Raw genomic sequence first — 27,650 nt, forward strand, 5'->3', positions numbered from 1 at the left:
GTTATGATTGGAGATGCTACTCTATTGAATGCACCACAGCGACTAGTTTGGAGGATTAACATGGATGTTTATCAATGTATGCATAAGTTGTGGACTGATGTTTTAAGGATTGGATTGTCTACAACCTTGATTGAGAGGTGAGTCATTCTATTCACGCTAGAATCATCCTTTAAAGATGGATGTTTAATCTTAGTTGTAGTTTGTGAGGCTTCCCCTTAAAAAGTGTCATGTATGTTACCGCTGGTGCACCCCTAGAAGAGAGTTCAGCTTGAATCGCAGGCATTGAGAGTTTAGGCAAAGTTCATGGATGGTGATCGAGTTTTTACTGTGATCTTGTTGGAGAATTGGGTTGAAGACACAGAGATTGCATTGTGTGAGGCAATTGAAGTAGAAGGTTGAGAAGTTGTAGTTGGATAAGTTGGTGTAGCTGGAGAAGTTGATGTAGCTGGAGAAGTTGATGGATAAGTTGATGTAGCTGGAGAAGTTGTTGTTGTTGGAGAAGTTGATGTAGCTGGAGAAGTTGATGTAGCTGGAGAAGTTGATGTTGTTGCTGGAGAAGTTGTTGTTGGAGAAGTTGATGTAGCTGGAGAAGTTGTTGTTGTTGGAGAAGTTGATGTAGCTGGAGAAGTTGTTGTTGTTGGAGAAGTTGATGTAGCTGGAGAAGTTGTTGTTGTTGGAGAAGTTGATGTAGCTGGAGAAGTTGATGTTGTTGCTGGAGAAGTTGTAGCTGGAGAAGTTGATGCAGCAGCAGTAGCAGTAGCAGTAGCAGTAGCAGTAGCAGTAGCAGTAGCAGTAGCAGTAGCAGTAGCGGTAGCAGTAGCAGTAGCAGTAGCAGTAGCAGTAGCAGTAGCAGTAGCAGTAGCAGTAGCAGTAGCAGTAGCAGTAGCAGTAGCAGCTGATGCAGAGCAGTGTATTCTTCAAATCGAAGATGACTGTAGTGAGAAAACCCTGGCTCTTTATAGTGGTTAGGAATGGCCTGATTGGTGGATCAAGCATGCTAATGCAGGACCAGCCGTGTTCAATCATAATCACGTGCTCCTCTCGAAATTAGTTTATGAATAAACTTCACTTAGAGAAAAATAATGATTAAAATATAACTCAATAAAAAGTTAAAATAAATTCTTCAAGCATATTCGGAACAAGAATCATTTAGTCTTTTAACATTAAATATTTAAAGACTCCATTTAAGTATCTCGGTGCATCCCCAAATACTAATAATTTTACATATCATTATACTTTGCCAAGGGCGACATGGTGTCTCAGTGGTTAGCACTGTCGCCTCACAGCAAGATTGTTGCTGGTTTGAGTCTAGGCTGGATCAGTTGGCATTTCTTTGTGGAGTTTGCAAATTCTCCCTGTGTTTGTGTGGGTTTCTTCAAGGAGCTCTGGTTTCCCCTACAGTCCAAAGACATACGCTTTACAGTAGTTGAATTGAATAAAGTCCATAGTGTTTGTATGTGAATGAGTGTGTTTGGATTTTTCCCAGTACTGGGTTGCAGCTGGGAGAGTATCTGCTGTGTAAAACATATGCTGGATGAGTTGGCGGTTCATTCCGCTGTGGCGATATTTCACACATATTTTGATATTTTATTTTCATAAAAGTTATTAGAAAGATTAACTTGCATTTAATATGCTTTCTACATATACATTTTTGACTGAAAATAGTTTTTACACATTACATATTTTGAAATAAGCTACAGGATTTATTTATTTCCAAATAAGAAATAGAAAGAAAATAGAGAACAAAAGAAAGAAAGGGGATGTACAAAATAAAAAAAAATGTAAAAAAACACAAAGCAAAAAAAGACTAACTTACTGGAAGCATGATATTTTCCTAAGTTTCTATTAATTTGCAGAATTTTTGTTGTTAGATAAACATATAGCTTTAAGCAAGTAATCCATTTTAATTAAGAAATGGGCAAATGAGGTAGAGGATTTAAGAAATTTTTGTTTGTGCATAAAAAATTTCGCATATAATATAAAAATGTATGTATGTATGTATGTATGTGTGTGTGTGTGTGTGTGTGTGTGTGTGTGTGTGTGTGTGTGTGTGTGTGTGTGTATGTATGTATGTATGTATATATATATATATATATATATGTATGTATATATATATATATATATATATATATATATATATATATATATATATATATATATATATATATATTCTTCTTTTTTGTATTAGTATAATAACAAATAGTTATTACATCAGATATTACATCAAATACATTATTACAAAGAATACATTAAATTCAGTTAATAACAAACTATAAATAAAGCTTAAGTGGGATGTATGGACTGACTGTGTAAGGAAAAAGCTTCAACAGAGAATATACTTCTTAAAGAAATTACTGTCTTTTAATGTTGATCATGTTTTATAGTGCTTTTATTAAAATTTTATAAGAAGATCTGTTGGTATGGAAATGCTTCTGAGGCCCAGAAGAGGTCACTGAGGAAGGTGGAAACAACAGCCAGTAAGTTATTGGCAATAAAACTAAAGAGCATTAATACAAAGAAAGATTACTAAATAAGGCTATCAAGATTGTCAATGATGAGAGACATCCTTTATCAAACACCTTCCAATTGTTACCATCAGGACGTCGATTTTGTGTTCCCAGGCGTGTAAGAAATAGGATAAAATATCATTTTAAATTATCAAACAGTTATGTTTTTAAATTCCTCCACCCTCAGTAGCAGTTGGTGGCCAGTTGACTGGATATGTATTTAGAGTAAGGGTACCAAGGGTTTAGTAAGGGTAAGGGTTTTTAAATTATTTATTTATATATAAATATATATGCCAAATGTGAAATGTCAGAAGTCTCCGTGAGTGTATGCTGCAAATGAAATTTCCCTACGGGGACAAATAGAGTCAACAAACTAACAAACTAACTAACATCTTTCAGGTTGAAGAGTACTTTCATTGATTGTAATTTATGAAATAATTATGTAAATCTGACCAAAACATTTGTGAGATTTTACATGTAAAAACATGTGATTCAAAGTTGGAGTCAATATCTAGTGGTCACAAATGACCTCAAGATGAAACAAGCTTTATTCTTCTGAGGGGTAATACCTCCCTCTTGTGTGTTAAGAGTGCAGTTGCAGTTTGATTAGAACACTACGCTACACATTCTCTCTATTGCCTGCAAGTTTACCTGTCTGTCCGTTGGTGAATATTCGGTATTGCAGAACACACGAAGAGTGATGATGCAATTGGGCTTTGTTTACATCAACATCACGGGCCTGAATATTCTTCCTGATGCCTGAAAAAAACATTAAAAGCAGTACTTAGGAAGCGATATCACATTTTGTACTACATAGGAACACACTGTAATGTGTAGAACATCTATAGAAAGAGCACGGTGCTGCTGTTGTCTCCAGCGAACCGTGTTCAGAACAGCAGGTGATTTGGTATGCACCGGAATTGATTTGTGCGCTTTTATAGACCTCAGAACCTTGGAGGGATTCTGTCAGCAATCATTAAGGCGGTACAAGACAAAAACAGAGAGGATCGCATGAGAGAATGTGCGATTTACTGAGGAAGAAAGAGAAGGAGAGAGCTCAAGTGAGAAACCGAGAGCAGGCGTGTTTTGTAACTCATCCTCCGTGACTACATGGAGCTCAAGAAAAATCTTTAGCTCTGAAGGAAAAGGTCAAATCCGAGGTAGCCGCTGGTGAGGGAAGAGCATTTTTTCACACATGAGAAGGCAGCGTAAGGCCCTAACAGGCTGCTAGCAGTCAGTGATGTGCACTTCTCCCAGCTTGGTGCTTTGTCAATGTGCTGTGACTAAGCCAGGGGGGTCCCATATCCTCTCTCCTTAGCCTAATTAAAAGAGGATTAGCCGCCATGGAGTCCCAGACCACTCCAGCGAGCAGCGCATCCGTTCCCCTTACTTTCTCAGGATAATCGCACCTCTAGGAACGACAGCAATGGTGAGAGAGAGAGAGAGAGAGAGGCTGTCTGGATTGACGCCCAGAAAATGAAAGGCGTGAGAGGAATGACAGCAAGATTCGGTCACTTTGACCATGATAATCTAGAGCGCACTCTGACTTGTCATCAAAGGCCTGCATCAAAGGGCACCTATGATGAAAATCAACTTTTTGAAGCTGTTTGGACAGAATCGAGTGTAGGTATAGTGTGTCCACAGTCATATTGGAGTGATATAAAGACAATCATTTTTTTTATTTATTTCCTAATGGTAAAATACTGTAGGATCCAAATCCCTACTATGCTTTGGCCTACCACAACGTGATGTAGAAGTGCGTTTACCTAACCACAGAATTGATTGACAGTCATTTATTAACATGTTTTCTTAGTAATGTATATCTATATAATCATATCAACAAGACAGGACATGCGCAAAGCAACTGGGATTAAAAGATCTGTTCAGCTCTCTGTGATTATCAATCATCATCAAAGGTGATCAAGAATGAGTTTTACAAGTTTAAAACATTTTTAAAACGGGGCATGTTTGTAATGAATTACAGCGATTTTACCGACTTTATTACCACAGAATGTCAGTATAATTATAAAAGAAGACACTTCAATCTCGGTTTTTGGACGTTAAATCTGGATTATTTTGTACATTAAAATAACGGATATCATAACAGATAGCAGTGGATTTTAATGTGTATCCTGTCACATTTGCAGTGCAAATACAGTACATATGCTGTGTGTGTGTCCACTATGCGTGTGTGTGTGTGTGTGTGTGTGTGTGTGTGTGTGTGTGTGTGTGTGTGTGTGTGTGTGTGTGTGTGTGTGTGTGTGTGTGTGTGTGTGTGTGTTGGCATATGTGGTTTATGGAACCAATTTTCAGGTTTACCCACCAGCATTATGAGACCATTTAGTTTATGAGACCATTTTTGGTGGTCTCATAAACTAAAAATTTAAGTTGATATTAAAAATGGTTTAAATGATGATTATTCATTACAATGACCTAAATGATAATTATAAGACTTGTTTCAAAAGTTCACATTGTTATTTGGTTATTATTACACTTGGTGTGCTTTTTATGACCTTTACAAATATGGTCTTGTAAACCATGATGTGTATGTGTGATCTTTGAACAGCGCCTCTGTAGGCGGAACTTGGTACTGCACTTCTATACACACTCGCGCCAAATCTTACACAATTTCGCGCCATACATTCAATCGCGGGAAAACGTCCCTCATGAAGACTGTGGACGTGACAGTCGCGCTTCAAGCAGTGAAACTCACATCAAACAAGTAAGTCATTTGTTTTTAATACTTTGTACATTATTTATTATTATATGTACTGTATTATTCCACTTGCTATTCAAAATAGCAAGTTTATATATTTATATGCGGCGCGTACTGTTTTAGACAATAATAATTAGTGACTGGGAACAGAAGATGAGAACAAATAAACGTTAGAAATATGTGTTTGTAATGGCAGTATCAGACGTAAGTTAGTTCTTCAAAATGTGTATTTGCTAATAATAGCACGCGCTCGGCCTGTATCTGGCTCGGAAGCGCCGGTGTCGATTTAACCCAGAACCGGGCAGAGCTCACTCCTCCGCGGTAAACAATTCGCCGTCTGATTCCATGAGATGTAACGTTATAATAGATGTACTATGTAATTTGTGATTTTTTTCTACACATACTTTTATGTGAGAAGCAATGACCATTCGAATATGGTATAAATAATATGGTAACAAGGTATATTAAACATAAATATGACGTAGAAACAATTTACTAAACTTGAATTATTACGCATGATTGAACAAAATGTTTGAATTTAGTAATGTAAATGTGTGGTTTTATTTTTTCTAATGTTTTTTTGTGATAAACTTGTGTTCAGTTAAACTGTACATTTGAATAAATGAACTTTTATTATGAAAAGAGGTTAACTAACCCTAGTTAAATAACTTTATTTGATCAAATTGTCAAAATAGTGCACTACTAACTTATATTTTGTTAAATGGTTTGAAATGTGATAACTGTATTATGAAATTTGATAACTATATTACTATTTTGTTCTGTTTTGGTCTTCTTTAGAGAATTTTACACTACGTCACATATATTAATACTGCTTTGCATATGTGGTATTGTATTTATATTATAAACTGTGAAGTTTAACCTTATATAATATTTTAACAGTGAATGAATGGTGGTAAGAGTCAAAGCAGAGGATTAAATCCTTTGAAAGATGCTGCTCATCATGTGAGGTTGGGGAAGGATAAAGACATGCTTACGTGGAGGTACATCAGTGACATCAAAGGTACCAAAGTTTTGTACATGTTTTTTCTTACTGCAGGTAGTCCCCAGTTAATGTTTCATTATACGCATAGTGTATAAAATGTTAAGATGCAAAAAGGAGTTTAATTTAACACAAAAAAATTAAGTCATGAATGATGATTTGATGACATGACATTATAAATGTCAAAAAATAACATTTAAATAATAATAATAATAATAAAAAAAAGAAATGTCCTAATTGAAAACCACACTTTAAAATGTTAATGTTTAATTTAAGAGTCTAAAAAAATGCTAATATTAATGATTTCCATATTAGTGAAAAGTTAAAACTATTAAAGATTGTACACTATCCAGGGCCTGATTAACCAATGGTTAATAACACACATTGATGGAATAAGCCATTTACACAAATTTTGTCAGACAAGTGATGTCTGACTGACAGAGACAACATAACTAAATAGCGCCAGTGGTGTAACTTGTAATGCACATAGCAACATGTTTTGACGCGATTGATCATCAACTCGAGTTCTAATATACCGTCTGCTGAACTTATTCTTATTTTTTTTCTCCCCATTGCATATCAGATGGGAAATACATTTATTTTTAATAGGTAGGAAACATTTAAAAAAAAATTAAAATAATGCAAATGTTAAATAAAGTCACAAGTGCCTCGTGTGTTTTGATGATGTTTATCTTATTTCTCTAAATAGTTATTTTAAATATATAATAAAGTTATTTTCAAATGTTAGCAACATCTTAATAGAATTCATTTGTATTTATTTATTTGTGATGTTAGTCACTAGGGGTGTAACGGATCACTGTTGATCCGTGATCAATACGGATCACAACCCACGGTTCGGAATACGCGTGACTCATAGATTAATAACTTTTTTTGAACTTGTAGGTTAATCCAACATTTATAACAATCGCAGAGAGATCGCCTCCCGTGTCATTCAAATTGCATGAATGAAAGCATTTTGGCTTCCCTGTAAAATATAATGATGACGTTGTGGGACCTACATAAATGCTTTTGGCTATTAAGGTGTTTTTTTGTCACTGTTTGTTTAGCCTGCATTAATGCATTCATTATGGTAAGAATAAAATCACTGTTTAATGAAACAAGATGCTGGTGAAACCAACTACATTGTGTAACCAACAGATGGCGACAAACAAACATCAAAATTATGTCATTGAATAGGTTTTCAAATATAATACACCTACAGTATAATGAAACATGAAGTTTTATGTGTGAATTGTTGAATCATTAATTGAAGATAAATATATGTTGTACAAGATTTCTATATATTTTGCATTATCAGCAACAGTAGCAAAGATCATATTTCATATTGAATACTTTTTTTTTAGCTGGTTATTTCCTGATTTTTATTTTTTATTTAAATTACAGGTTCTATATTCTGTTTGTTAAAAGCAATGTTTTATGCAGTAACATTTTTGTATAAATGGAAAGCAAATTGTCTCCTCCCTTTTTTGCTGATCCAAAAAATGGTTCGATCCATAACTCAAAAAACGTAGAGTGATCCGAACTGCAGATTTTGGATCCGTTACACCACTATTAGTCGCCCTTTCCCAAACCCTGGTTAGCCTGTCGATTATCATTTGCCACAACTAGCGCTACTTCACCCATATTCTCCTACCTCATGGCTCTGTTGAAGAGCATTTAATAGGTTGCACATGCCTTAATAAAGGTTGCCTCCCTCTTAGCAAATAGTCAATATCATATATTATTATTATCATTGTATTTAAATTGTCAGAAAATTTCACCATGTATAAAAAGCATGCAGATTTTTTCCTTTCCTTCTTTCCTTTTTTTAACTAAACAGCATGCTCTAATTGGTGAAGTGCATGTAAGTTTTGAAATAACCTGCACTGAATTGAGCGGACTGTAGTGTAGTATTTGCCGTAGATCAAAATGAGTGAACAAGTGGATTTGGCAATCACAAGAGAAAAAGAGGAGAGGGTGCATCTTTATTGATTCATGTTTCATGTATTCACTTCTTCAAACAGACCCATGATGAGGAGAATGAGAGTATAGAAGACGTTATGGTAATGTTATGTGCAAGCTAGCATTAACCAGGTGGAGGATGCTAATGGCAGTGCAGACTGGATTCATCGTGTGTCTGAGGGCGTACTCGCACTGTACAGTTGCCATGAACCAGGCTGAAGCATGCTTTTCCCCCCTTCCGTCTCCCCCTACGGCCTGCACTCACATTGCATTCGTGCCTGGGCACTCTTATGTCATCGAACATGTGCTGTTCAGTAAGAGCTCTCGCAAAGCACAGTGGAGAATAGTAATAAATACCTTTTAAAATATATATTTTAGTACTGCTTCAGTTAACTTGAACAATACTATCAATTTTCACAAATTTTATTAATAAATTTTAAATGCTTAAAAAATAAGTTAAATATTTGTAGACTATATATATATATATATATATATATATATATATATATATATATATATATATATATATATATATATATATATTTATTTAAAAAATGTGGGCAATATATTATAGATTTGTTTTGAAAAAAATGTATTCTATTCTTATTTTTTTTTAATACAGACCTCTTGAGTTCTTAATCCAGGCCTGACACTATCAAATAGTAAAGTATTAGATAATTGTTTTGGGCCAGTTTCCTGTACAGTGTACTTTTTGTGCACTATTAAACCAACATAATGAAATTTTTCAATGATTTAGTTTCTTCTGTATCAGTTTTCACTGTTAGTCCTGAAAAGTTTGTGATGCATACTCTGTGGAGTCAGTGTTCATGTGTTGACAGAACTGTTTTTATTTGGCAGAGTTACAATTTTAATCTTGTATAAAAAAAAGTACCTTGTGTTTAATTTTAAAACATTGTTCTGCACGATATCACAACATACAATTGTAATTTTAGAGTGTGTCATGTGGAGGAGTTGACCTTCTCTCCTGTAACAAACATGAAAAAGCAAAGGTAGGGTATATTGGATTTTATTTTAAAAATTGGCATATTTTGAACTGTATGTAGTATTAAATATAATGTTTAATAATGTCTGTTTAGCACACACTTGAGTTGTTTTAGCTTTATTTTCTGTGTTTTGATTATGTTTTTCAGTCTCTTCATGAGCCATTATCTTTGAATTCTGAACAGAGTGAGCTTCAAAGAGGTTTGTCTATATAATTGTCTTCTAAATGTTGATCTGATAAGATATTTTCTTATTGTTCCTGTATCTGTGCAGTTATTTTTATATAATAATACATTTAATATGGGTGTAGCGATACATTATTATATTGAGAATCGCAATATAACAATTCAAAGTTTTTTCTTTAAATTAGCCTCTATTCACACGGTGAGTATTATGCATAAGATTAAACGTTTACACAGTGGCAGTATAAACTACTGTTGTTAAATGATGAAAATAATGCAAGTTGAAATCTGATGATGACAAATGCCTGATTATACCAGTGAAAATGATCTATTTGCATGTGGACTATAAGAGAGTGCAAGCATACATCTAACACTTATCTTCAGAATTTTGAATTTGTATTCTGATGTCATCTCTGTCCTGTGCATTAAAGACCAATTTAAAGTTTAACATGCCAGATCTATGCAAAATTGAGCATTTTAACCATTACTAGGCCTACATATTTTAATAATATTGTTTTTTACCACATTTGAGAAATAACAAATATTACTAATATTTAAAGCTTTTTTTTATAGCTTACAATATTGAGATATCAAGAGAAACAATGTCAAGTTTGCTGACCTAGCAATAGGCTATTGTTTTAATATCTGTGTGTTTGCTCATGGTTTATGGGGATGTCTACTGAATGTGACTTAGCAGTAGGCTATTGTTTTGTTAAATCTGTTTAATCATGGTTTATGAGGACATGGTTTGTTATGCGAGACTTAAAGCTTTCAGTAAGTGAATGTCATGTTTTCTTCATCTTTCTTTGCTTCTCTCTTTCAGCGCCTCCATGAGCCTGTGGCTTTAACCAACACAAACAGAGCTGTCTTCTACAGAGGTTTGTTAATTATTTTGTCATGCTAATTTGACACTCCTTAAAGGGATAGTTCATCCAAAAAGTGCAATTGTCTCATTATTGCTTGCTTCTCCCTTTCGGTACCTCCATGAGCCCGTCGCTTGGACAAACACCAACAGAGTTTGTGACACTCCTTAAAGGCATAGTTCAGAAATAGGTAACTGTCATTTTAGCACTTAAAGGGATGATTCACACAAAAATTAACATTTACTCACTATTAATTTACCCTCAAGTGTTTCAAACCTTTATGGGTTTCTTTTTTTCTGTTTAATAAAACAAATGAGATACTTTGAAAAAAGATGGAAACATGTAACCATTGACTTACATAATAGAAAACACAAATAATATGAAAGTCAATGGTTACAGGTTTCCATCGTTTTTCAAAGTATCTTCTTTTGTGTTTAACAGAAAAAAGAAACCCTTAAAGGTTTGGAACACTTGAGGGTAAATTAATAGAGTAAATGTTAATTTTGTGTGAATCATCCCTTTAAGTGCTAAAATGACAGTTACCTATTTCTGCTAAATGCAGTGTAGCAGTCCTGTGTGTTTAGTCATGGTTTATGAGGACCAAGTATGTCTATTAGATGTGACTTAGCAGTAGGATATTGTTTTAATAAATCTGTGTGTATACTCATGGTTTATGAGGACACAGTATGTGTAGGTTTACATGGTGCTACCAGTAGACTATTATAACATGTGTTTCTTCATGGTTTATGAGGGCATTTTTTGTTATGCGAGACTTCAAACAGTTAGTAAACAATTGTTACATTTTCTTTATCTTTGTTTCTCTCTTTCAGTACCTCTATGAGCTCGTCACTTTGACAAACACAGAGTTGTCTTCTACAGAGGTTTGTTAATTATTTTGTCAAACTATTTTGACACTTTTTAAAGGGATAGTTCTCCCAAAAAGTACAATTGTGTCATAATTTGCTCACCCTTTAATTGTCTCAAACCTTTTTGGGGTTATTTATTCTGTTAAAAGACAAAAGAAAATACTTACAAATAATATGGAAGTGAATGATTACAGGTTTCCATCTTTTTTTGTTTTCTACCATGGAAGTCAATGATTGCAGATTTTCTTCCACCAAATGTCTTGTTTTTGTTTTTTATCAGAAGAAATAAACATGTAAAGGTTTGGAACCCTTGAGGGTAAATTGTTAGTGAGTAAATGTTCATTTTTGGGTGAATCATCCCTTTAAGTGCTAAAATAACAGTTTCATATTTCTGCTAAATGCAATGTAGCAGTCCTGTGTGTTTTGTCATGGTTTATGAGGACACTGTATGTAGAATGCAATGTTTGCAGTAGACTATTGTTTTATAACGTGTGTGTTTCTTCATGGTTTATGAGGACATGATTGGTTAAACGAGACTTAAAGCTTTCAGTAAGCGAATCTCATGTTTTCTTCATCTTTCTTTACTTTTCTCTTTCAGCACCTCCATAAGCCAGTCGCTTTGGCAAACACAGAGTTGTCTTCTACAGAGGTTTGTTAATTCTTTTGTCAAGCTATTTTGATACTTCTTGAAAGGATAGTTTTACCCAAAAATGAACATTTACTCACTATTTGTTTACCCTCAAGTGTTCCAAACCTTTATGGTTTTCTTGTTTCTGTTTAACAAAACAAATAAGATACTTTGAAATAAGATAGAAACCTGTAACCATTGACTTCCATAGTAGTAAAAAACAAGTAATATAAAAGTCAATGGTTACAGGTTTCCATCGTTTTTCAAAGTATGTTTTGTTTTTAACAAAAGAAATAAACCCTTAAAGGTTTGGAACACTTGAGGGTAAATTAATAGTGAGTAAATGTTAATTTTTAGGTGAACCATCCCTTTAAGTGCTAAAATGACAGTTTCCTATCTCTGCTAAATGCAGTTTAGCAGTCCTGTGTGTTTAGTCATGGTTTATGAGGACCAAGTATGTCTATTAGATGTGACTTAGCAGTAGGTTGTTGTTTTATTAAATCTGTGTATTTACTCATGGTTTATGAGGACACAGTATGTGTAGGTTGACATAGTGCTAGCAGTAGACAATTATAACGTGTGTTTCTTCGTGATTTATAAGGGCATGATTTGTTATGCGTGACTTAAAGTAATTTAACAATGTTAAAAAAATCTTATCTTTGCTTCTCTTTTTCAGTACCTCCCTGAGCCCGTCACTTTGACCAACACAGAGTTGTCTTCTACAGAGGTTTGTTTATTCTTTTGTCATGTTATTTTGACACTCCTTAAAGGGATAGTTCACCCAACAGTACAATTGTGTCCTCATTTGCCTACCCTTTACTTGTTTCTTTATTTGTTCTGTTAAAGACAAAACAAAATACTTTTAAAAAGATGTAAACCTGTAATTCATAGTAAGTAAATGTTCATTTTTGGGTGAACCATCCCTTTAAGTGCTAAAATGACAGTTTCTTAATTAGACTAAATGCAGTGTAGCAATCCTGTGTGTTTAGTCATGGTTTATGAGGACACAGTATGTGTAGGTTTACAATGTTAGCAGTAGACTATTGTTTTATAACGTGTGTGTTTCTTCATGGCTTATGAGGACATGATTGGTTTTGTGAGACTTAAAGCTTTCAGTAAGCGAATGTCATGTTTTCTTCATCTTTCTTTGCTTCTCTCTTTCAGTACCTCCATGAGCCAGTCACTTTGTCAAACACAAACAGAGCTATCTTCTACAGAGGTTTGTTAATTCTTTTGTAATGCTATTTTGACACTTCTTAAAGGGATAGTTCACCCAAACGGTACAATTGTGTCATCATTTGCTCACCCTTTACTTGTTTTAAATCTTTATGGGTTTATTTTTTCTGTTAAACACAAAAGAAGATACTTTGAAAAAAGATGGAAACTTGTAACCATTGACTTCCATATTATTTGTGTTTTCTATTATGGAAATCAATGATTGCAGGTTTTGTTCTTCCATCATAATATCTTGTTTTTGTTGTTTATCAGAAGAAATAAGCACATAAAAGTTTGGAACACTTGAGGGTAAATTAATAGTGAGTAAATGTTCATTTTTGAGTGAACCATCACTTTAAATGCTAAAATTACAGTTTCCTTTTTCAGCTAAATGCAATGTAGCGGTCCTGTGTGTTTAGTCATGGTTTATGAGGACACAGTATGTCTATTTAATGTGACTTAGCAGTAGGATGTTGTTTTATGAAAACTGCGTGTTTCTTCATGGTTTATGAGGACACAGTATGTGTAGTTTTACATAGTGCTAGCAGTAGACTATTATAACGTGTGTTTCTTTATGGTTTATAAGGGCATGGTTTGTTATGCAAAACTTAAAACAATAAGTAAACGAATGGTAAATTTTGTTTATCTTTGCTTCTCTCTTTCAGTACCTTCATGAGTCCGTCACTTTGACAAACACAAACAGAGTTGTCTTCTACAGAGGTTTGTTAATTCTTTTGTAATGCTATTTTGACACTCCCTAAATGGATAGTTCACCCAAACGGTACAAATGTGTCATTATTTGCTTACATTTTACTTTGGGTTATTTCTTCTGTTAAAGACAAAAGAAAGTACTTTAAAAAAAAGATGTAAACCTGTAACCATAGACTTCCATAGTAGAAAACACAAATAATATGAAAGTCAATATTCATTGGTTTTCAAAGTATCTTTTGTGTTTAACAGAAGAAATAAACCCATAAAGGTTTGGAACACTTGAGGGTAAATTAATAGAGTAAATGTTAATTTTTGGATGAATCATCCCTTTAAGTGCTAAAATAACAGTTTCCTATCTCTGCTAAATGCAGTGTAGCAGTCCTGCGTGTTTAGTCATGGTTTATAAGGACCAAGTATGTCTATTAGATGTGACTTAGCAGTAGACTATTGTTTTATTAAATCTGTGTATTTCTTCAGGGTTTATGAGGACATGATTGGTTATGCGAGACTTAAAGTTTTCAGTAGTTTTCTTCATCTTTCTTTGCTTCTCGCTTTTAGTACCTATATGAGCCCGTCACTTTGACAAACACAAAGACTTGTCTTCTACAGAGGTTTTTGTAATTGTTTTGTCAAGCTATTTTGGTACTTGAAACCAATCATGTCCTCATAAACCATGAAGAAACACACGTTATAAAACAACAGTCTACTGCTAACATTGTAAAACTACACATACTGTGTCCTCATATACCATGAAGAAACACACAGATTTAATAAAACAATAGTCTACTGCTAAGTCACATCCAATAGTCATACTTGGTCCTCATAAACCATGACTAAACACACAGGACTGCTACACTGCATTAAGCAGAAATAGGTAACTGTAATTTTAGCACTTAAAGGGATGATTTACCCAAAAATTAACATTTACTCACCATTAATTTAGCCTCAAGTGTTCCAAACCTTTATGGGTTTCTTTTTTTCTGTTTGACAAAACAAATAAGATACTTTGAAAAAGATGGAAACATGTAACCATTGACTTTCATATTTTTTTTGTTTTCTGTTATGGGAGTCATTGATTGCAGGTTTTCTTCTTCTATCAAAATATCTAGTTTGTTGTTTAACAGAAAAAATAAACACATAGAGGTTTGGAACACTTGAGGGTAAATTAATAGTGAGTAAATGTTCATTTTTGGGTGATCAATCTCTTTGAGTGTTAAAATGACAGTTTCCTATTTTTACTAAATGCAATTTAGCAGTCCTGTGTGTTTAGTCAGGGTTTATGAGGACCAAGTATGTCTATTGGATGTGAGTTAGCAACAGGCTATTGTTTTATTAAATCTGTGTGTTTACTCGTGGTTTATGAGGACACAGTATGTGTGGGTTTACATAGTGCTAGCAGTTGACTTATAATTTGTTTCTTCATGGTTATAAGGGCATGGTTTGTTATGCGTGACTTAAAAAGTCCCTTCAAGTGCTAAAATTATAGTTTCCTATTTCTGCTAAATGCAGTGTAGCAGTCCTGTGTGTTTAGTCATGGTTTACGAGGACCAAGTATGTCTATTGAATGTGACTTAGCAGTAGGCTATTGTTTTATTAAATCTGTGTTTCTTCATGGTTTATGAGGACACAGTATGTGTAGGTTTACAATGTTACCAGTAGACTTATTTCATAACGTTTGTGTTCCTTCATGGTTTATGAGGACATGATTGGTTTTGTGAGACTTAAAGCTTTCAGTAAGCGAATGTCATGTTTCCTTCATCTTTCTTTACTTCTCTCTTTCAGCACCTCCATAAGCCAGTTGCTTTGTCAAACACAAACAGAGTTGTCTTCTACAGAGGTTTGTTAATTATTTTGTCAAGCTATTTTGACACTCCTTAAAGGGCTAGTTCACCCAAAAATGACAATTGTGTCATCATTTGCTCACCCTTTACTTGTTCCAAACGTTTATAGGTTTAATTCTTCTGCTAAAGACAAAATAAAATACTTTAAAAAAGATGGAAACCTGTAACCATTAACTTCCATATCATTTGTGTTTTCTATTGTGGAAGTCAATGATTGCAGGTTTTCTTCTTCAATCAAAATATCTTGTTTTGTTTTTTATCAGAAGAAATAAACCCTTAAAGGTTTGGAACACTTGAGGGTAAATTCATAGTAAGGAAATGTTCATTTTTGGGTGAACCATCACTTTTAGTGCTAAAGTAACAGTTTCCTATTTTTACTAAAATTGCAATTTAGCAGTCCTGTGTGTTTAGTCATGGTTTATGAGGACCAAGTATGTCTATTGGATGTGACTTACCAGCAGGCTATTGTTTAATTAATTCTGTGTGTTTCTTCATGGTTTATAAGGACATGATTGGTTTGCGAGACAAAGCTTTCATTAAGCCAATGACATGTCTTCTTAATCTTTCTTTGCTTCTTTCTTTCAGTATCTCAATGAGCTCGTCACTTTGACGATCACAAACAGAGGTGTCTTCTACAGAGGTTTGTTAATTCTTTTGTCAAGCTATTTTGACAGTCGTTAAAGGGATAGTTCACCCAAAAATGACAATTGTTTCATCATTTGCTCATCCTTTACTTGTTTTAAACCTTATGGGTTTAATTCTTCTGTTAAAGACAAAAGAAAATACTTTAAAAAAAGATGGAAACCTGTAACCATAGACTTCCATAATAGAAAATACCAATAATATGAAAGTCAATGGTTACAGGTTTTCATCAGTTTTCAAAGTATCTTTTGTGTTTAACAGAAGAAATAAACCCTTAAAGGTTTGGAACACTTGAGGGTAAATTAATAGTAAGGAAATGTTCATTTTTGGGTGAACCATCACTTTAAGTGCAAAAATGACAGTTTCCTACTTTTACTAAATGCAGGTTAGCAGTCCTGTGTGTTTAGTCATGGTTTATGAGGACCAAGTATGTCTATTGGATGTGACTTAGCAGTAGGTTGTTGTTTTATTAAATCTTTGTGTTTCTTCATGGTATATGAGGACACAGTATGTGTAGGTTTACAATGGTTTACATAGTGCTAGCAGTAGACTATAGATTATAACATGTTTCTTCATGGTTTATGAGGGCATAGTAAAGGGATAGTTCACCCAAAAGTACAATTGTGTCATCATTTGCTCACCCTTTAGTTGTTTTAAATCTTTATGGGTTTATTTTGTCTGTTAAACACAAAAGAAGATGGAAACCTGTAACCATTGACTTCCATATTTTTTGTGTTTTCTATTATGGAAGTCAATGATTGCAGGTTTTCTTCTTCCATCAAAATATCTTGTTTTTGTTGTTTATCAGAAGAAATAAACCCATAAAGGGTTGGAATGCTTTGGGGTATATTAATAGTAAGTACATTTTCATGTTTGGATGAACCATCCTTTTAAGTGCTAAAATAACAGTTTCCTATTTCTGCTGAATGCAGTGTAGCAGTCCTGTGTGTTTAGTCATGGTTTACGAGGACCAAGTATGTCTATTGGATGTAACTTAGCAGTAGACTATTGTTTTATTAAATCTGTGTGTTTCTTCATGGTTTATGAGGGCATAGTTTGTAATGCAAAAATTAAAACAGTTAGTAAACGAATGTAAAATATTCTTTATCTTTGCTTCTCTCTTTCAGTACCCCAATGAGCTAAATGCTTTGACAAACACAGAGCTGTCTTCTACAGAGGTTTGTTAATTCTTTTGTCAAGCTATTTTGACACTCCTTAAAGTAATAGTTCACCCAAAAATGACAACTGTGTCATAATTTGCTCACCCTTTACTTGTTCCAAACGTTTATAGGTTTAATTATTTTGTTAAAGACAAAATGAAATACTTAAAAAAAGATGAAAACCTGTAACCATTGACTTTCATATTATTTGTGTTTTCTATTGTGGAAGTCAATGATTGCAGATTTTCTTCTTCCATCAAAATATCTTGTTTTTGTTGTTTATCAGAAGAAATAAACACAAAAGTTTGGAACACTGAAGGGTAAATTCATAGTAAGTAAATGTTAATTTTTGGGTGAACCATCACTTTAAGTGCTAAAAGGACAGTTTCTTATTTCTACTAAATGCAGTGTAGCAGTCCTGTGTGTTTTGTTTTGGTTTATGAGGACATGCTTGGTTTTGTGAGACTTAAAGCTTTCAGTAAGCCAATGACATGTCTTCTTAAACTTTCTGTGCTTTTTTCTTTCAGTATCCCAATGAGCTCGTCACTTTGACAAACACAAACAGAGGTGTCTTCTACAGAGGTTTGTTAATTCTTTTGTCAAGCTTTTTTGACACTCGTTAAAGGGATAGTACACCCAAAAAATGGCAATTGTGTCATAATTTGCTCATCCTTTACTTGTTTTAAACCTTATGGGTTTAATTCTTCTGTTAAAGACAAAAGAAAATACTTAAAAAAAAAGATGTAAATCTGTAACCATTGACTTCCATAATAGAAAAAACAAATAATATGAAAGTCAATGGTTACAGGTTTTCATCGGTTTTCAAAGTATCTTTTGTGTTTAACAGAAGAAATAAACCCATAAAGGTTTGGAACACTTGAGGGTAAACTAATAGTGAGTAAATGTTCATTTTTGGATGAATCATCCCTTTAAGTGCTAAAATTACAGTTTCCTATTTTAGCTAAATACAATGTAGCAGTCCTGTGTGTTTAGTCATTGTTTACGAGGACCAAGTATGTATATTGGATGAGACTTAGCAGTAGACTATTGTTTTATTAAATCTGTGTGTTTCTTTATGGTTTATGAGGACACAGTATGTGTAGGTTTACAATGTTAGCAGTAGACTGTTGTTTTATAACGTGTGTTTCTTCATGGTTTATGAGGACATGATTGGTTTTGCAAGACTTAAAGCTTTCAGTAAGCGAATGTCATGTTTCCTTCATCTTTCTTTACTTCTCTCCTTCAGCACCTCCATAAGCCAGTCACTTTGTCAAACACAAACAGAGCTATCTTCTACAGAGGTTTGTTAATTCTTTTGTAATGCTATTTTGACACTCCTTAAAGGCATAGTTCACCCAAACAGTACAATTTTGTCATAATTTGCTCACCCGTTACTTGTTCCAAACCTTTATAGGTTTAATTCTTCTGTTAAAGACAAAATAAAGCACTTAAAAAATGGAAACCTGTAACCATTGACTTCCATATCATTTATGTTTTCTATTGTGGAAGTCAATGATTGCAGGTTTTTTTCTTCCATCAAAATATCTTGTTTTTGTTGTTTATCAGAAGAAATAAACCCTTAAAGGTTTGGAACACTTGAGGGTAAATTAATAGTAAGGAAATGTTCCTTTTTGGGTGAACCATCACTTTAAGTGCTAAAATGACAGTTTCCTATTTTTACTAAATGCAGTTTAGCAGTCCTGTGTGTTTAGTCATGGTTTATGAGGACCAAGTATGTCTATTGGATGTGACTTAGCAGTAGGTTGTTGTTTTATTAAATCTGTGTGTTTCTTCATGGTATATGAGGACACAGTATGTGTAGGTTTACATAGGTTTACATAGTGCTAGCAGTAGACTATAGATTATAACATGTTTCTTCATGGTTTATGAGGGCATAGTAAAGGGATAGTTCACCCAAAAGTACAATTGTGTCATCATTTGCTCACCCTTTAGTTGTTTTAAATCTTTATGGGTTTATTTTTTCTGTTAAACACAAAAGAAGATACTTTGAAAAAAGGTGGAAACCTGTAACCATTGACTTCCATATTTTTTGTGCTTTCTATTATGGAAATCATTGATTGCAGGTTTTCTTCTTCCATCAAAATACCTTGTTTTGTTGTTTATCAGAAGAAATAAGCACATAAAGGGTTGGAATGCTTTGGGGTATATTAATAGTAAGTACATTTTCATGTTTGGATGAACCATCCTTTTAAGTGCTAAAATAACAGTTTCCTATTTCTGCTAAATGCAGTGTAGCAGTCCTGTGTGTTTAGTCATGGTTTATGAGGACCAAGTATGTCTATTGGATGTGACTTAGCAGTAGACTATTGTTTTATTAAATCTGTGTGTTTCTTCATGGTTTATGAGGGCATAGTTTGTAATGCAAAACCTAAAACAGTTAGTAAATGAATGTAAAATTTTCTTTATCTTTGCTTCTCTCTTTCAGTACCCCAATGAGCTAAATGCTTCGACAAACACAGAGGTGTCTTCTACAGAGGTTTGTTAATTCTTTTGTCAAGCTGTTTTGACACTCCTTAAAGGGATAGTTCACCCAAAAATGACAATTGTTTCATCATTTGCTCATCCTTTACTTGTTTTAAACCTTATGGGTTTAATTATTTTCTTAAAAGACAAAATAAAATACTTTAAAAAAGATGAAAACCTGTAACCATTGACTTTTATATATTGTTTTTTTCTATTGTGGAAGTCAATGATTGCAGGTTTTTTTCTTCCATCAAAATATCTCGTTTTTGTTTTTTTATCAGAATTAATAAACCCTTAAAGGTTTGGAACACTTGAGGGTAAATTCATAGTAAGGAAATGTTCATTTTTGGGTGAACCATCACTTTTAGTGCTAAAATGACAGTTTCCTATTTCTGCTAAATGCAGTGTAGCAGTCCTGTGTGTTTAGTCATGGTTTACGAGGACCAAGTATGTCTATTGGATGTAACTTAGCAGTAGACTATTGTTTTATTAAATCTGTGTGTTTCTTCATGGTTTATGAGGACACAGTATGTGTAGGTTTACAATGTTACTAGTAGACTGTTATTTTATAACGTGTGTGTTTCTTCATGGTTTATGAGGACATGATTGGTTTTGCAAGACTTAAAGCTTTCAGTAAGCGAATGTCATGTTTCCTTCATCTTTCTTTACTTCTCTCTTTCAGCACCTCCATAAGCCAGTTGCTTTGACAAACACAAACAGAGTTGTCTTCTACAGAGGTTTGTTAATTCTTTTGTAATGCTATTTTGACACTCCTTAAAAGGATAGTTCACCCAAAAATTAAAAATTTGCTCATCCTTCACTTCCTTCAATCTGTGTTTCTTCATGGTTTATGAGGACACTGTATGTGTAGGTTTACATGGTGCTAGCAGTAGACTATTATAACGTGTGTTTCTTCATGGTTTATGAGGGCATGGTTTGTTATGCTTGACTTTAAAAGTAAGTAAACGAATGTTGAATTTTCTTTATCTTTGATTTTCTGTTTCAGTACCTCCATGAGCCAGTCGCTTTGACCAACACAGAGTTGTTTTCTACAGAGGTTTGTTAATTCTTTTGTCAAGAATTAACAAACCTCTGTAGAAAACAACTCTGTGACTGGCTCATACCCAACAATGACAAATGTGTCATCATTTGCAAACCCTTTATGGGTTTATTTTTTCTGTTAAACACAAAAGAAGATGGAAGATGAAAACCTGTACTCATTGACTTCCATATTTTTGGTGTTTTTATTTTGGAAGTCAATGATTGCAGGTTTTCTTCTTCCATCAAAATACCTTGTTTTTTGTTTAACAGAAAAAAATAAACTTGTAAAGTAGAAAAGTCCAATAGTACGAAAAATAATAACATCGAAGTCAATGAGTGCACGTTTTAATTTATTAAGAAAATAAACTAATAATAATTAAAATAATAAAATAATTTAAATAAGTGAATAATAATGTCTCTCTCACTTTCTCCCTTCAGGAAATAACAGGTGAATCTTGACAGAAATCCAGGAAGCCAGACAGTGATGATGGTGATGGTAAGAATTTCTGTCAATAACATTGCAGGAAGAAACTAAGTAACTAAAATTACTTTGAAAATAATGTGCATTTTAGGCCTTTTTTATTTTAAGCAAATTTTAAGCATGATCTAAAGGGTTGAGTTTATTTTCTTAATGAGTTATAGGTGTATTTTGAGAATAAACCAATCAGAGTCTCATCTCCCATTCCCTTTAATAGCCTTGCATCGTGCCATAAGCGCATTTGCTATTTACATGACGTAAAGTAAGTTTAAGTGGAAAAGTATTTCACAAGCAAACAGTTAACAGTTATTTTTAACAGAAAACTGTTAAACAGAGCATCTACCGTGCGAGAATGAGAGATAAATGATCTACTTTCACTTTCGCTCTTGGTGGATAGGAAAATCTTTACGCACAGACATCAGTTAGCCTAATAATAATAATTAATTGCGTTTGTTAAGCGCAAATATTTGTTTCAAAACTATTTCTAAATGCAGTTCTAATTTCCAGCAAATGAATAAATGAACAATAATAACTAAGTGTTGTCATAAACCTGAGTTATGTCCTAAAACACATGTTGCCCGCATATGGTCTAAAACCTGCAGGTGGGCAAATCTAAGCTTTTTTTTAATAAAACAAATATAAATATGGATATAATAATTAATACTGCTAATAATAACATACAAAAGCAAATTGTTATGAATGAACTGAAAAAAACTATTGCGTCGCGCATTGCGCCACATTGCGCCACATTGCGCCGGGTGTATGATAGGGCCCTTAAGTGCAATGAGGGTTAATTTTGGAAAATAGAATTAAAGAAATAAAAGCTAACTAAAATGAAAGCACAAACACATAGTAAAAACAAATAAGTAGGCCTAAATAAATAAATAAAGCAGTGTTTTAGCCCAAATATAAAGAGATGTTCAGTGTTTGCTGTTTTGATAGGACTAAGACAGTCATTAAATAAGCTTTTTCATTTACGTTTTTATTTACATTTTCGTTGTTGATTATATTTTACTATCTCATTTTATGTCTAAACTATTGTACATAACAATAAATGAATAATAAAAAATAAATGAATAATAAAAATAGGACTAAATAATTATTTATTTAAAGACATTGCGGCGAAACACTGAGAAACGGTCCAGTGCATGATCTAAAGAGCTTAAGTTGAATGCTACTTCATCAAAAGCATAAAAATAAATTGACCTACCTCAAGCAGATCACTAAAAGTATAATACAAATAGTTTTGCCGCAAGACATAAATTAAGTTTCACAAGTTTATTTTTAATAATTTAGTTTCAGTTCAGTTCTGTTTTTTTTCTTTTTTTTTCTTCAAAACGTAGCCTATACAGTAGCTGTAAATACTCTTCTATTTGTAAATAAAGATAAACAATGAAACAAAGCATTATAATTTCTTCATTAATCAATACATACTTGTGAACAAGTTTATTATCATTGTAAACTTGTTAAGTTCAATGAGGATTCATTATAAAATTAAAGAATAAAGAAGACATAAAGAATTAAAAGACAACTAAAATGAAAGTACAAGCATAAATGCAATGAGTAGGCCTTAATAAATAAAGCAGTGTTTTAGCCTAAATATAGAGAGATAAACAGTGTTTGTTATTTTAAAGTGATAGGACTAAGATGGTCAATAAATAAGCTTTTTATTTACCTATTCATTCACAGTTTTAATTTACATTTTGTTGATTATATTTTACTCTTATTTTTACCTATTAAAAATCTTATTTTTTTCTTATTATTACTCTTATTTTACTTTTATTATATTTATATTTTACTATTATGTTATTTTGTCTCAATTACTGTACATTAATAGCAAATTAATATTTAAGTAGGCCTAATTATTTATTTAAAAACATTACCAGCGAAACACTGAGAAACGTTCTGGCGCTATTTTTATATACAGGCCTATCATAATTTTAAAGAAAGCTGCAAGGTGTGCTACATTATTTTTAATTATTTTTCTGTCTGTTACTTGAAGTTTAGTGCATGTGCGCTGAGAGACAACAAGGCAATATTGACAAAATATTGAATTTTGTTTTTTATATTGCATTGCATTAATTTGCAGAGATGTTTTATAGTTTATACAGGCCTAAAATAAACGCTTTGGTACAGAGTTATTATTTTAAAACAAACCTGTGTTTGTAATGATGGATGTAGGTGTCACAAAATACTTTTTAAATCAGTGTTTTTATTAATATGATTATCATTTATTGTGAACAACACTTAATAAATACTGAAATGTCCTTAAAACACACCTTATTTTTTATCAATTACAGTGCTTCCCGCTAGGGCTGCTCTATTATGGGAAAAATCATAATCACGAATATTTTGGTCATAATTTTAATCACAATTATTCAAAATGATTATCAGTTCAAGTCAAAATTGTAAGGGCTCCTGTGAAATTATTATTATTTTTTTGTTATAAATATTTCCCAAATTATGTTTAACAGATTCAGGAATTTTTCACAGTATTTCCTATAATATTTTTTCCTTTGGAGAAAGTCTTATTTGTTTTATTTCAGCTAAAATAAAAGCAGGTTTAAATATTTTGAAATCTATTTTAAGGTCAATATTAATAGCTCCCTTAAGCAAAATAGTTTTTGATGGTCAGCAGAAGAAATTATCCTAATTAAGCCTTTGAATCGTACTTTAATCTGAATGCTTGTATTATCAAAAATATCTAGTAAAATATGTGCTGTCATCATAACAAAGATGAATGAAATCAGTTATAAAAAATTAGTCATTAAAACTATTATGTTTAGAAATGGGTTGAAAAAAATAGTCTTTCCATTAATCAGAAATTGGGGGGAAAAGGGTTGCTAATAATTCAGGAGGGCTAATAACTTAGATTTCAACTGTATTCATTTATTTTCCTCCCTGCAAAGGAAAGGGATATATGTACAATATAATAAAAAACTGTGCTTTAAGCATCTTCACTGTAAAAAAAAAAAAAACTTTAATTATAGCTATTAAAGTCCTTCAGTCAAGAACAGTGAGGGATTGTCTTCTTTTGTTGTTTGATTAATGATAAAAAACAGTCGGCAGCAGGAATATCACGCACTTTCACTTTAAGAGCAGTACGGTTTTGATTTATGGTTTCTCTTTCACATGTCTTTTGATTCTCAACTCGTTTGTTTATTACATAAATGAGAGTTAATATGAATAATCACTGAACATCGCGTTTTGATACCTATTTGACCATTAAAATGCTCACATTAAGATAACTTTAGATGTGTTTGCTTTGCTCTGAGCACACAGTGTGCGAATATGTGTGCGCCGCATACACACACCATGCGGTCTCATTCATGCTTTTAAAGGGGTGGTCCACTACGATATTATATTTTAAACTTCAGTTGATGTGTAATGTAGCTGTGTGAACATAAACAGCATCTCTGAATGTAAAATATTCAAAGTTTAATGCAAAGGGAGACCTTGATTTGTACAGAGTTAGCTTAGCAACGCCTACAATTAACGAATTTTGGGGACTACAAAAAATACTTCCGCCCCCTGTGAGATCACAAAAGTTCGTTATTGCGCATCCCACACTGCGCAGGTAAAGGCCGTGGCCAGAGGCGCTGTAACGTTACTGCAGAGAGAGAAATGCCATCCTGCTGTTTCCACAGAGCTGTTCTGTTTCTGTTGTTGGGCTTCCAAATGACACGACCCAAACACAGAAGTGCTTACAGTTCAATATTAATTATGTTCCAGAGAACTATAAAATACATAGCAAGCATGATTTGACAAAACACAGCTTCCAGAATCTCTCCCAGTTCAGTGCTGGATTCAGTTAAAATCTCCTCAAAGATGGAGCAAGGAGACGCTGTGAACTCTGAGTCATGACCTGTAAGTGTTTTTATTTGTTAAAATTGATCATGACATGTACAGTGTCTAACTTTAACGGTGTGTTGTAGCAAAGATGTAAACAACGGGAAATTATGGTAACCGATAACGACTTAGCTAACGTTACAAATCTATATTTATCAAACGGCTGTAAACGCACACACACACATACACATACACGCACTCTTGGCCAGCACCTGCGTCTCTCTGTGGGAGACGGCAGAGTTTCTCTGTATAGGCAGCTTTGCTATGCGTTTTACAACTCGGACAATAAAGTCGCAAAAGATATGTGAACGATTCATGTTACTTACACAGGCATATTCCGCATATGCATGAAAGACGTCCTGTAACGCGTTGATTTAAAAAAAATACAGCAATGATTTCCCAACTGGAGTGTAACATCAAAAACAAATCAATCCAGGCTCACAAAGGTCTCATCTCACATCTTGTGCTTTATTCTGTCACCATAGAAAATAACTTAATCCGAGCATGAGAGAAAAAGAATAATAAAAATCTCTCCCGCGCACATGCGCTTCTCGTGTTACAGATACTTCATCGTATACACGCATAAACACACTAAAAGGCACAGAAACAGTTAAAGGAGCCGCATCCCATTTTCACTCGTTACAGACACGTGTTGACTGACTGACTGACTGTTTACACAAAACGCGCGTGCTTGTCAGGGCGTGACGTGGAGCCGATCGGCGAATCACAGCATATTATGATGATGACCAATCAGAGTCACTTGAAGGTGGGCCTTTTAGAGAAACTAGGAAATATGACAGTCGTTTTCATGTTAGCTGAGTAGCTGTGTATAATCAAAGTGAGATTTATGAAAAAATAACACGATTTCCTTCAAGTTAAACATGAGCACACATTGCTTTGCATCTTATTAACACAACCAAGCCTTAAAAATAACATTCTGGACCACCCCTTTAAAACATGAATGATTCGAATGTACATCAATGAATGATGCACATGCCGTGCTGCAAAATTACAATGCATGATTTTAGTAATATTCACGTGAAACTGAGCTTTGCAGAGCAACAAATGTGTACAACTGGAAAGAGGACGTATATGACGCAACAATCTTTTTATCTCGATTAATGATTTTCATATTCGTTTGAAGCCATAATCAAAATCGAATTTTCGATTAATTGCATAGCCCTACTTCCCGCATGTTTATAATATACTTGCGGTAGTAGCAGGCCCGGCGCCAGGATATCATAACTGAGGAGGCATTTTAATCCCATGACTAATTTTGGTCCCTCTTGTTCCTTTCATTTAGGCTATTTATTCACATTAATTATTACTTTGCATTACTGCCTAAGTTACTGACTCAAGGCAGTAATATACTTTTTTATAGTAATAATAATATGCAGTTTTGCTATTATTGATTTTATACCATTTATCAACGCAGACAGATCATGGTTCATTGCCAAACGAGTGCTTTATATCAAATTTTATTATCCTTATATGGGCCTATAATAGGCCTATAAAGGTTTAAGTTTTAGGTAAAGACGTCAAACTATGCCCATACATGCAAGCCAATCCACGGTTAGACTATTCTATAACAGGTAAATAAATATAGTAAAATCAAAATCAAAATTACTGAATGACGCTTCACAAAACCTTAACCAACCAAAATCAGTGTTAGGAAAAAGTTAAATGTTACAATCAAATGTCATAAAAAAAAATGTATTAAGTTACATTTTAAGGCATTAGTACGGAGACTCGGAAGGGACGTGATGGTGAAGAAAAAATTGGGTGGAAGAAAAAAAAACTGAGTGGGAGGGAAAAAAAGGATGGTAGAAAAAAAAAACAGTGATAGGAATATATATATTTTTTTAAAGTTTTTGTTCCCTCACAAAGATGTTTTGCATTATCCACACTTCCTGTTCACTTCATACCTGTCAACCCTCCCGTATTTTACCATTCTATCCCTCTATCATCCTATTGTTAAGTATTTTCCCATATTTCTCATATATTTTTATTTTTGAAAGCATTCTGAAACAAATATAAAAGTGTCTGCATTTACTTTCTTTCCATTAAAAGCTGTGGGTTGATCATCGCCCTTCATATGCAACCTCTGAATCAGGGAATGATAAACTGATCCCAGATCAACTTCTGTACATGCCATTTAAAGAGTAGCTAAAGTGCAGGATTCAGATCTGTGTTTAAACAGACCAATATACTTAACAATATGTAAACATGTCCGTCCTGTGTGTTTTATTTTAAACACAACTCATTCTCTCTTAAATGAGCACAAACAGTTACTTAAGTAATGGAATACTTTCATTATAGATCTGTGCATTCTTAAATTGACACCTCTGTTATGAAATAAAAGAAAATGAGAGATTCATTTGCTGCTCATCACTTGTTTGATAACAGAGGTGTCGCTTTAAATGGTGTGTACAGAAGCTGATCTGGGATCAGTTTATCATACCTAGCACGTCCGTATACATGCATTCGCTAATTCACAGGTTGC

The 27,650-nt window shown here is 33.4% G+C and overlaps 1 long non-coding RNA gene across 3 annotated transcripts in view; it reads right to left on the reverse strand.

Moving 5' to 3' along the window:
• The window catches only part of LOC141379843 (uncharacterized), a 55,000-nt gene that overhangs the window by 14,120 nt on the left and 13,230 nt on the right, over positions 1–27,650 (reverse strand). For 2 of the 3 annotated variants that reach the window (XR_015520260.1, XR_015520261.1), the window contains exons 2-3: positions 3,159–3,266; positions 2,372–2,452 (exon numbers count right to left, since the gene is read on the reverse strand). This is a non-coding gene — a long non-coding RNA (uncharacterized LOC141379843). Of the gene's footprint in view, positions 1–2,371; positions 2,453–3,158; positions 3,267–27,650 lie in introns of those variants that run through there. The other variant, XR_015520262.1, reaches the window with a different exon arrangement.

The sequence above is a fragment of the Danio rerio genome, chromosome 21, assembly GCF_052040795.2.
Source record: "Danio rerio strain M-AB ecotype USA chromosome 21, GRCz13ab, whole genome shotgun sequence".
Lineage (NCBI taxonomy): Eukaryota > Metazoa > Chordata > Actinopteri > Cypriniformes > Danionidae > Danio > Danio rerio.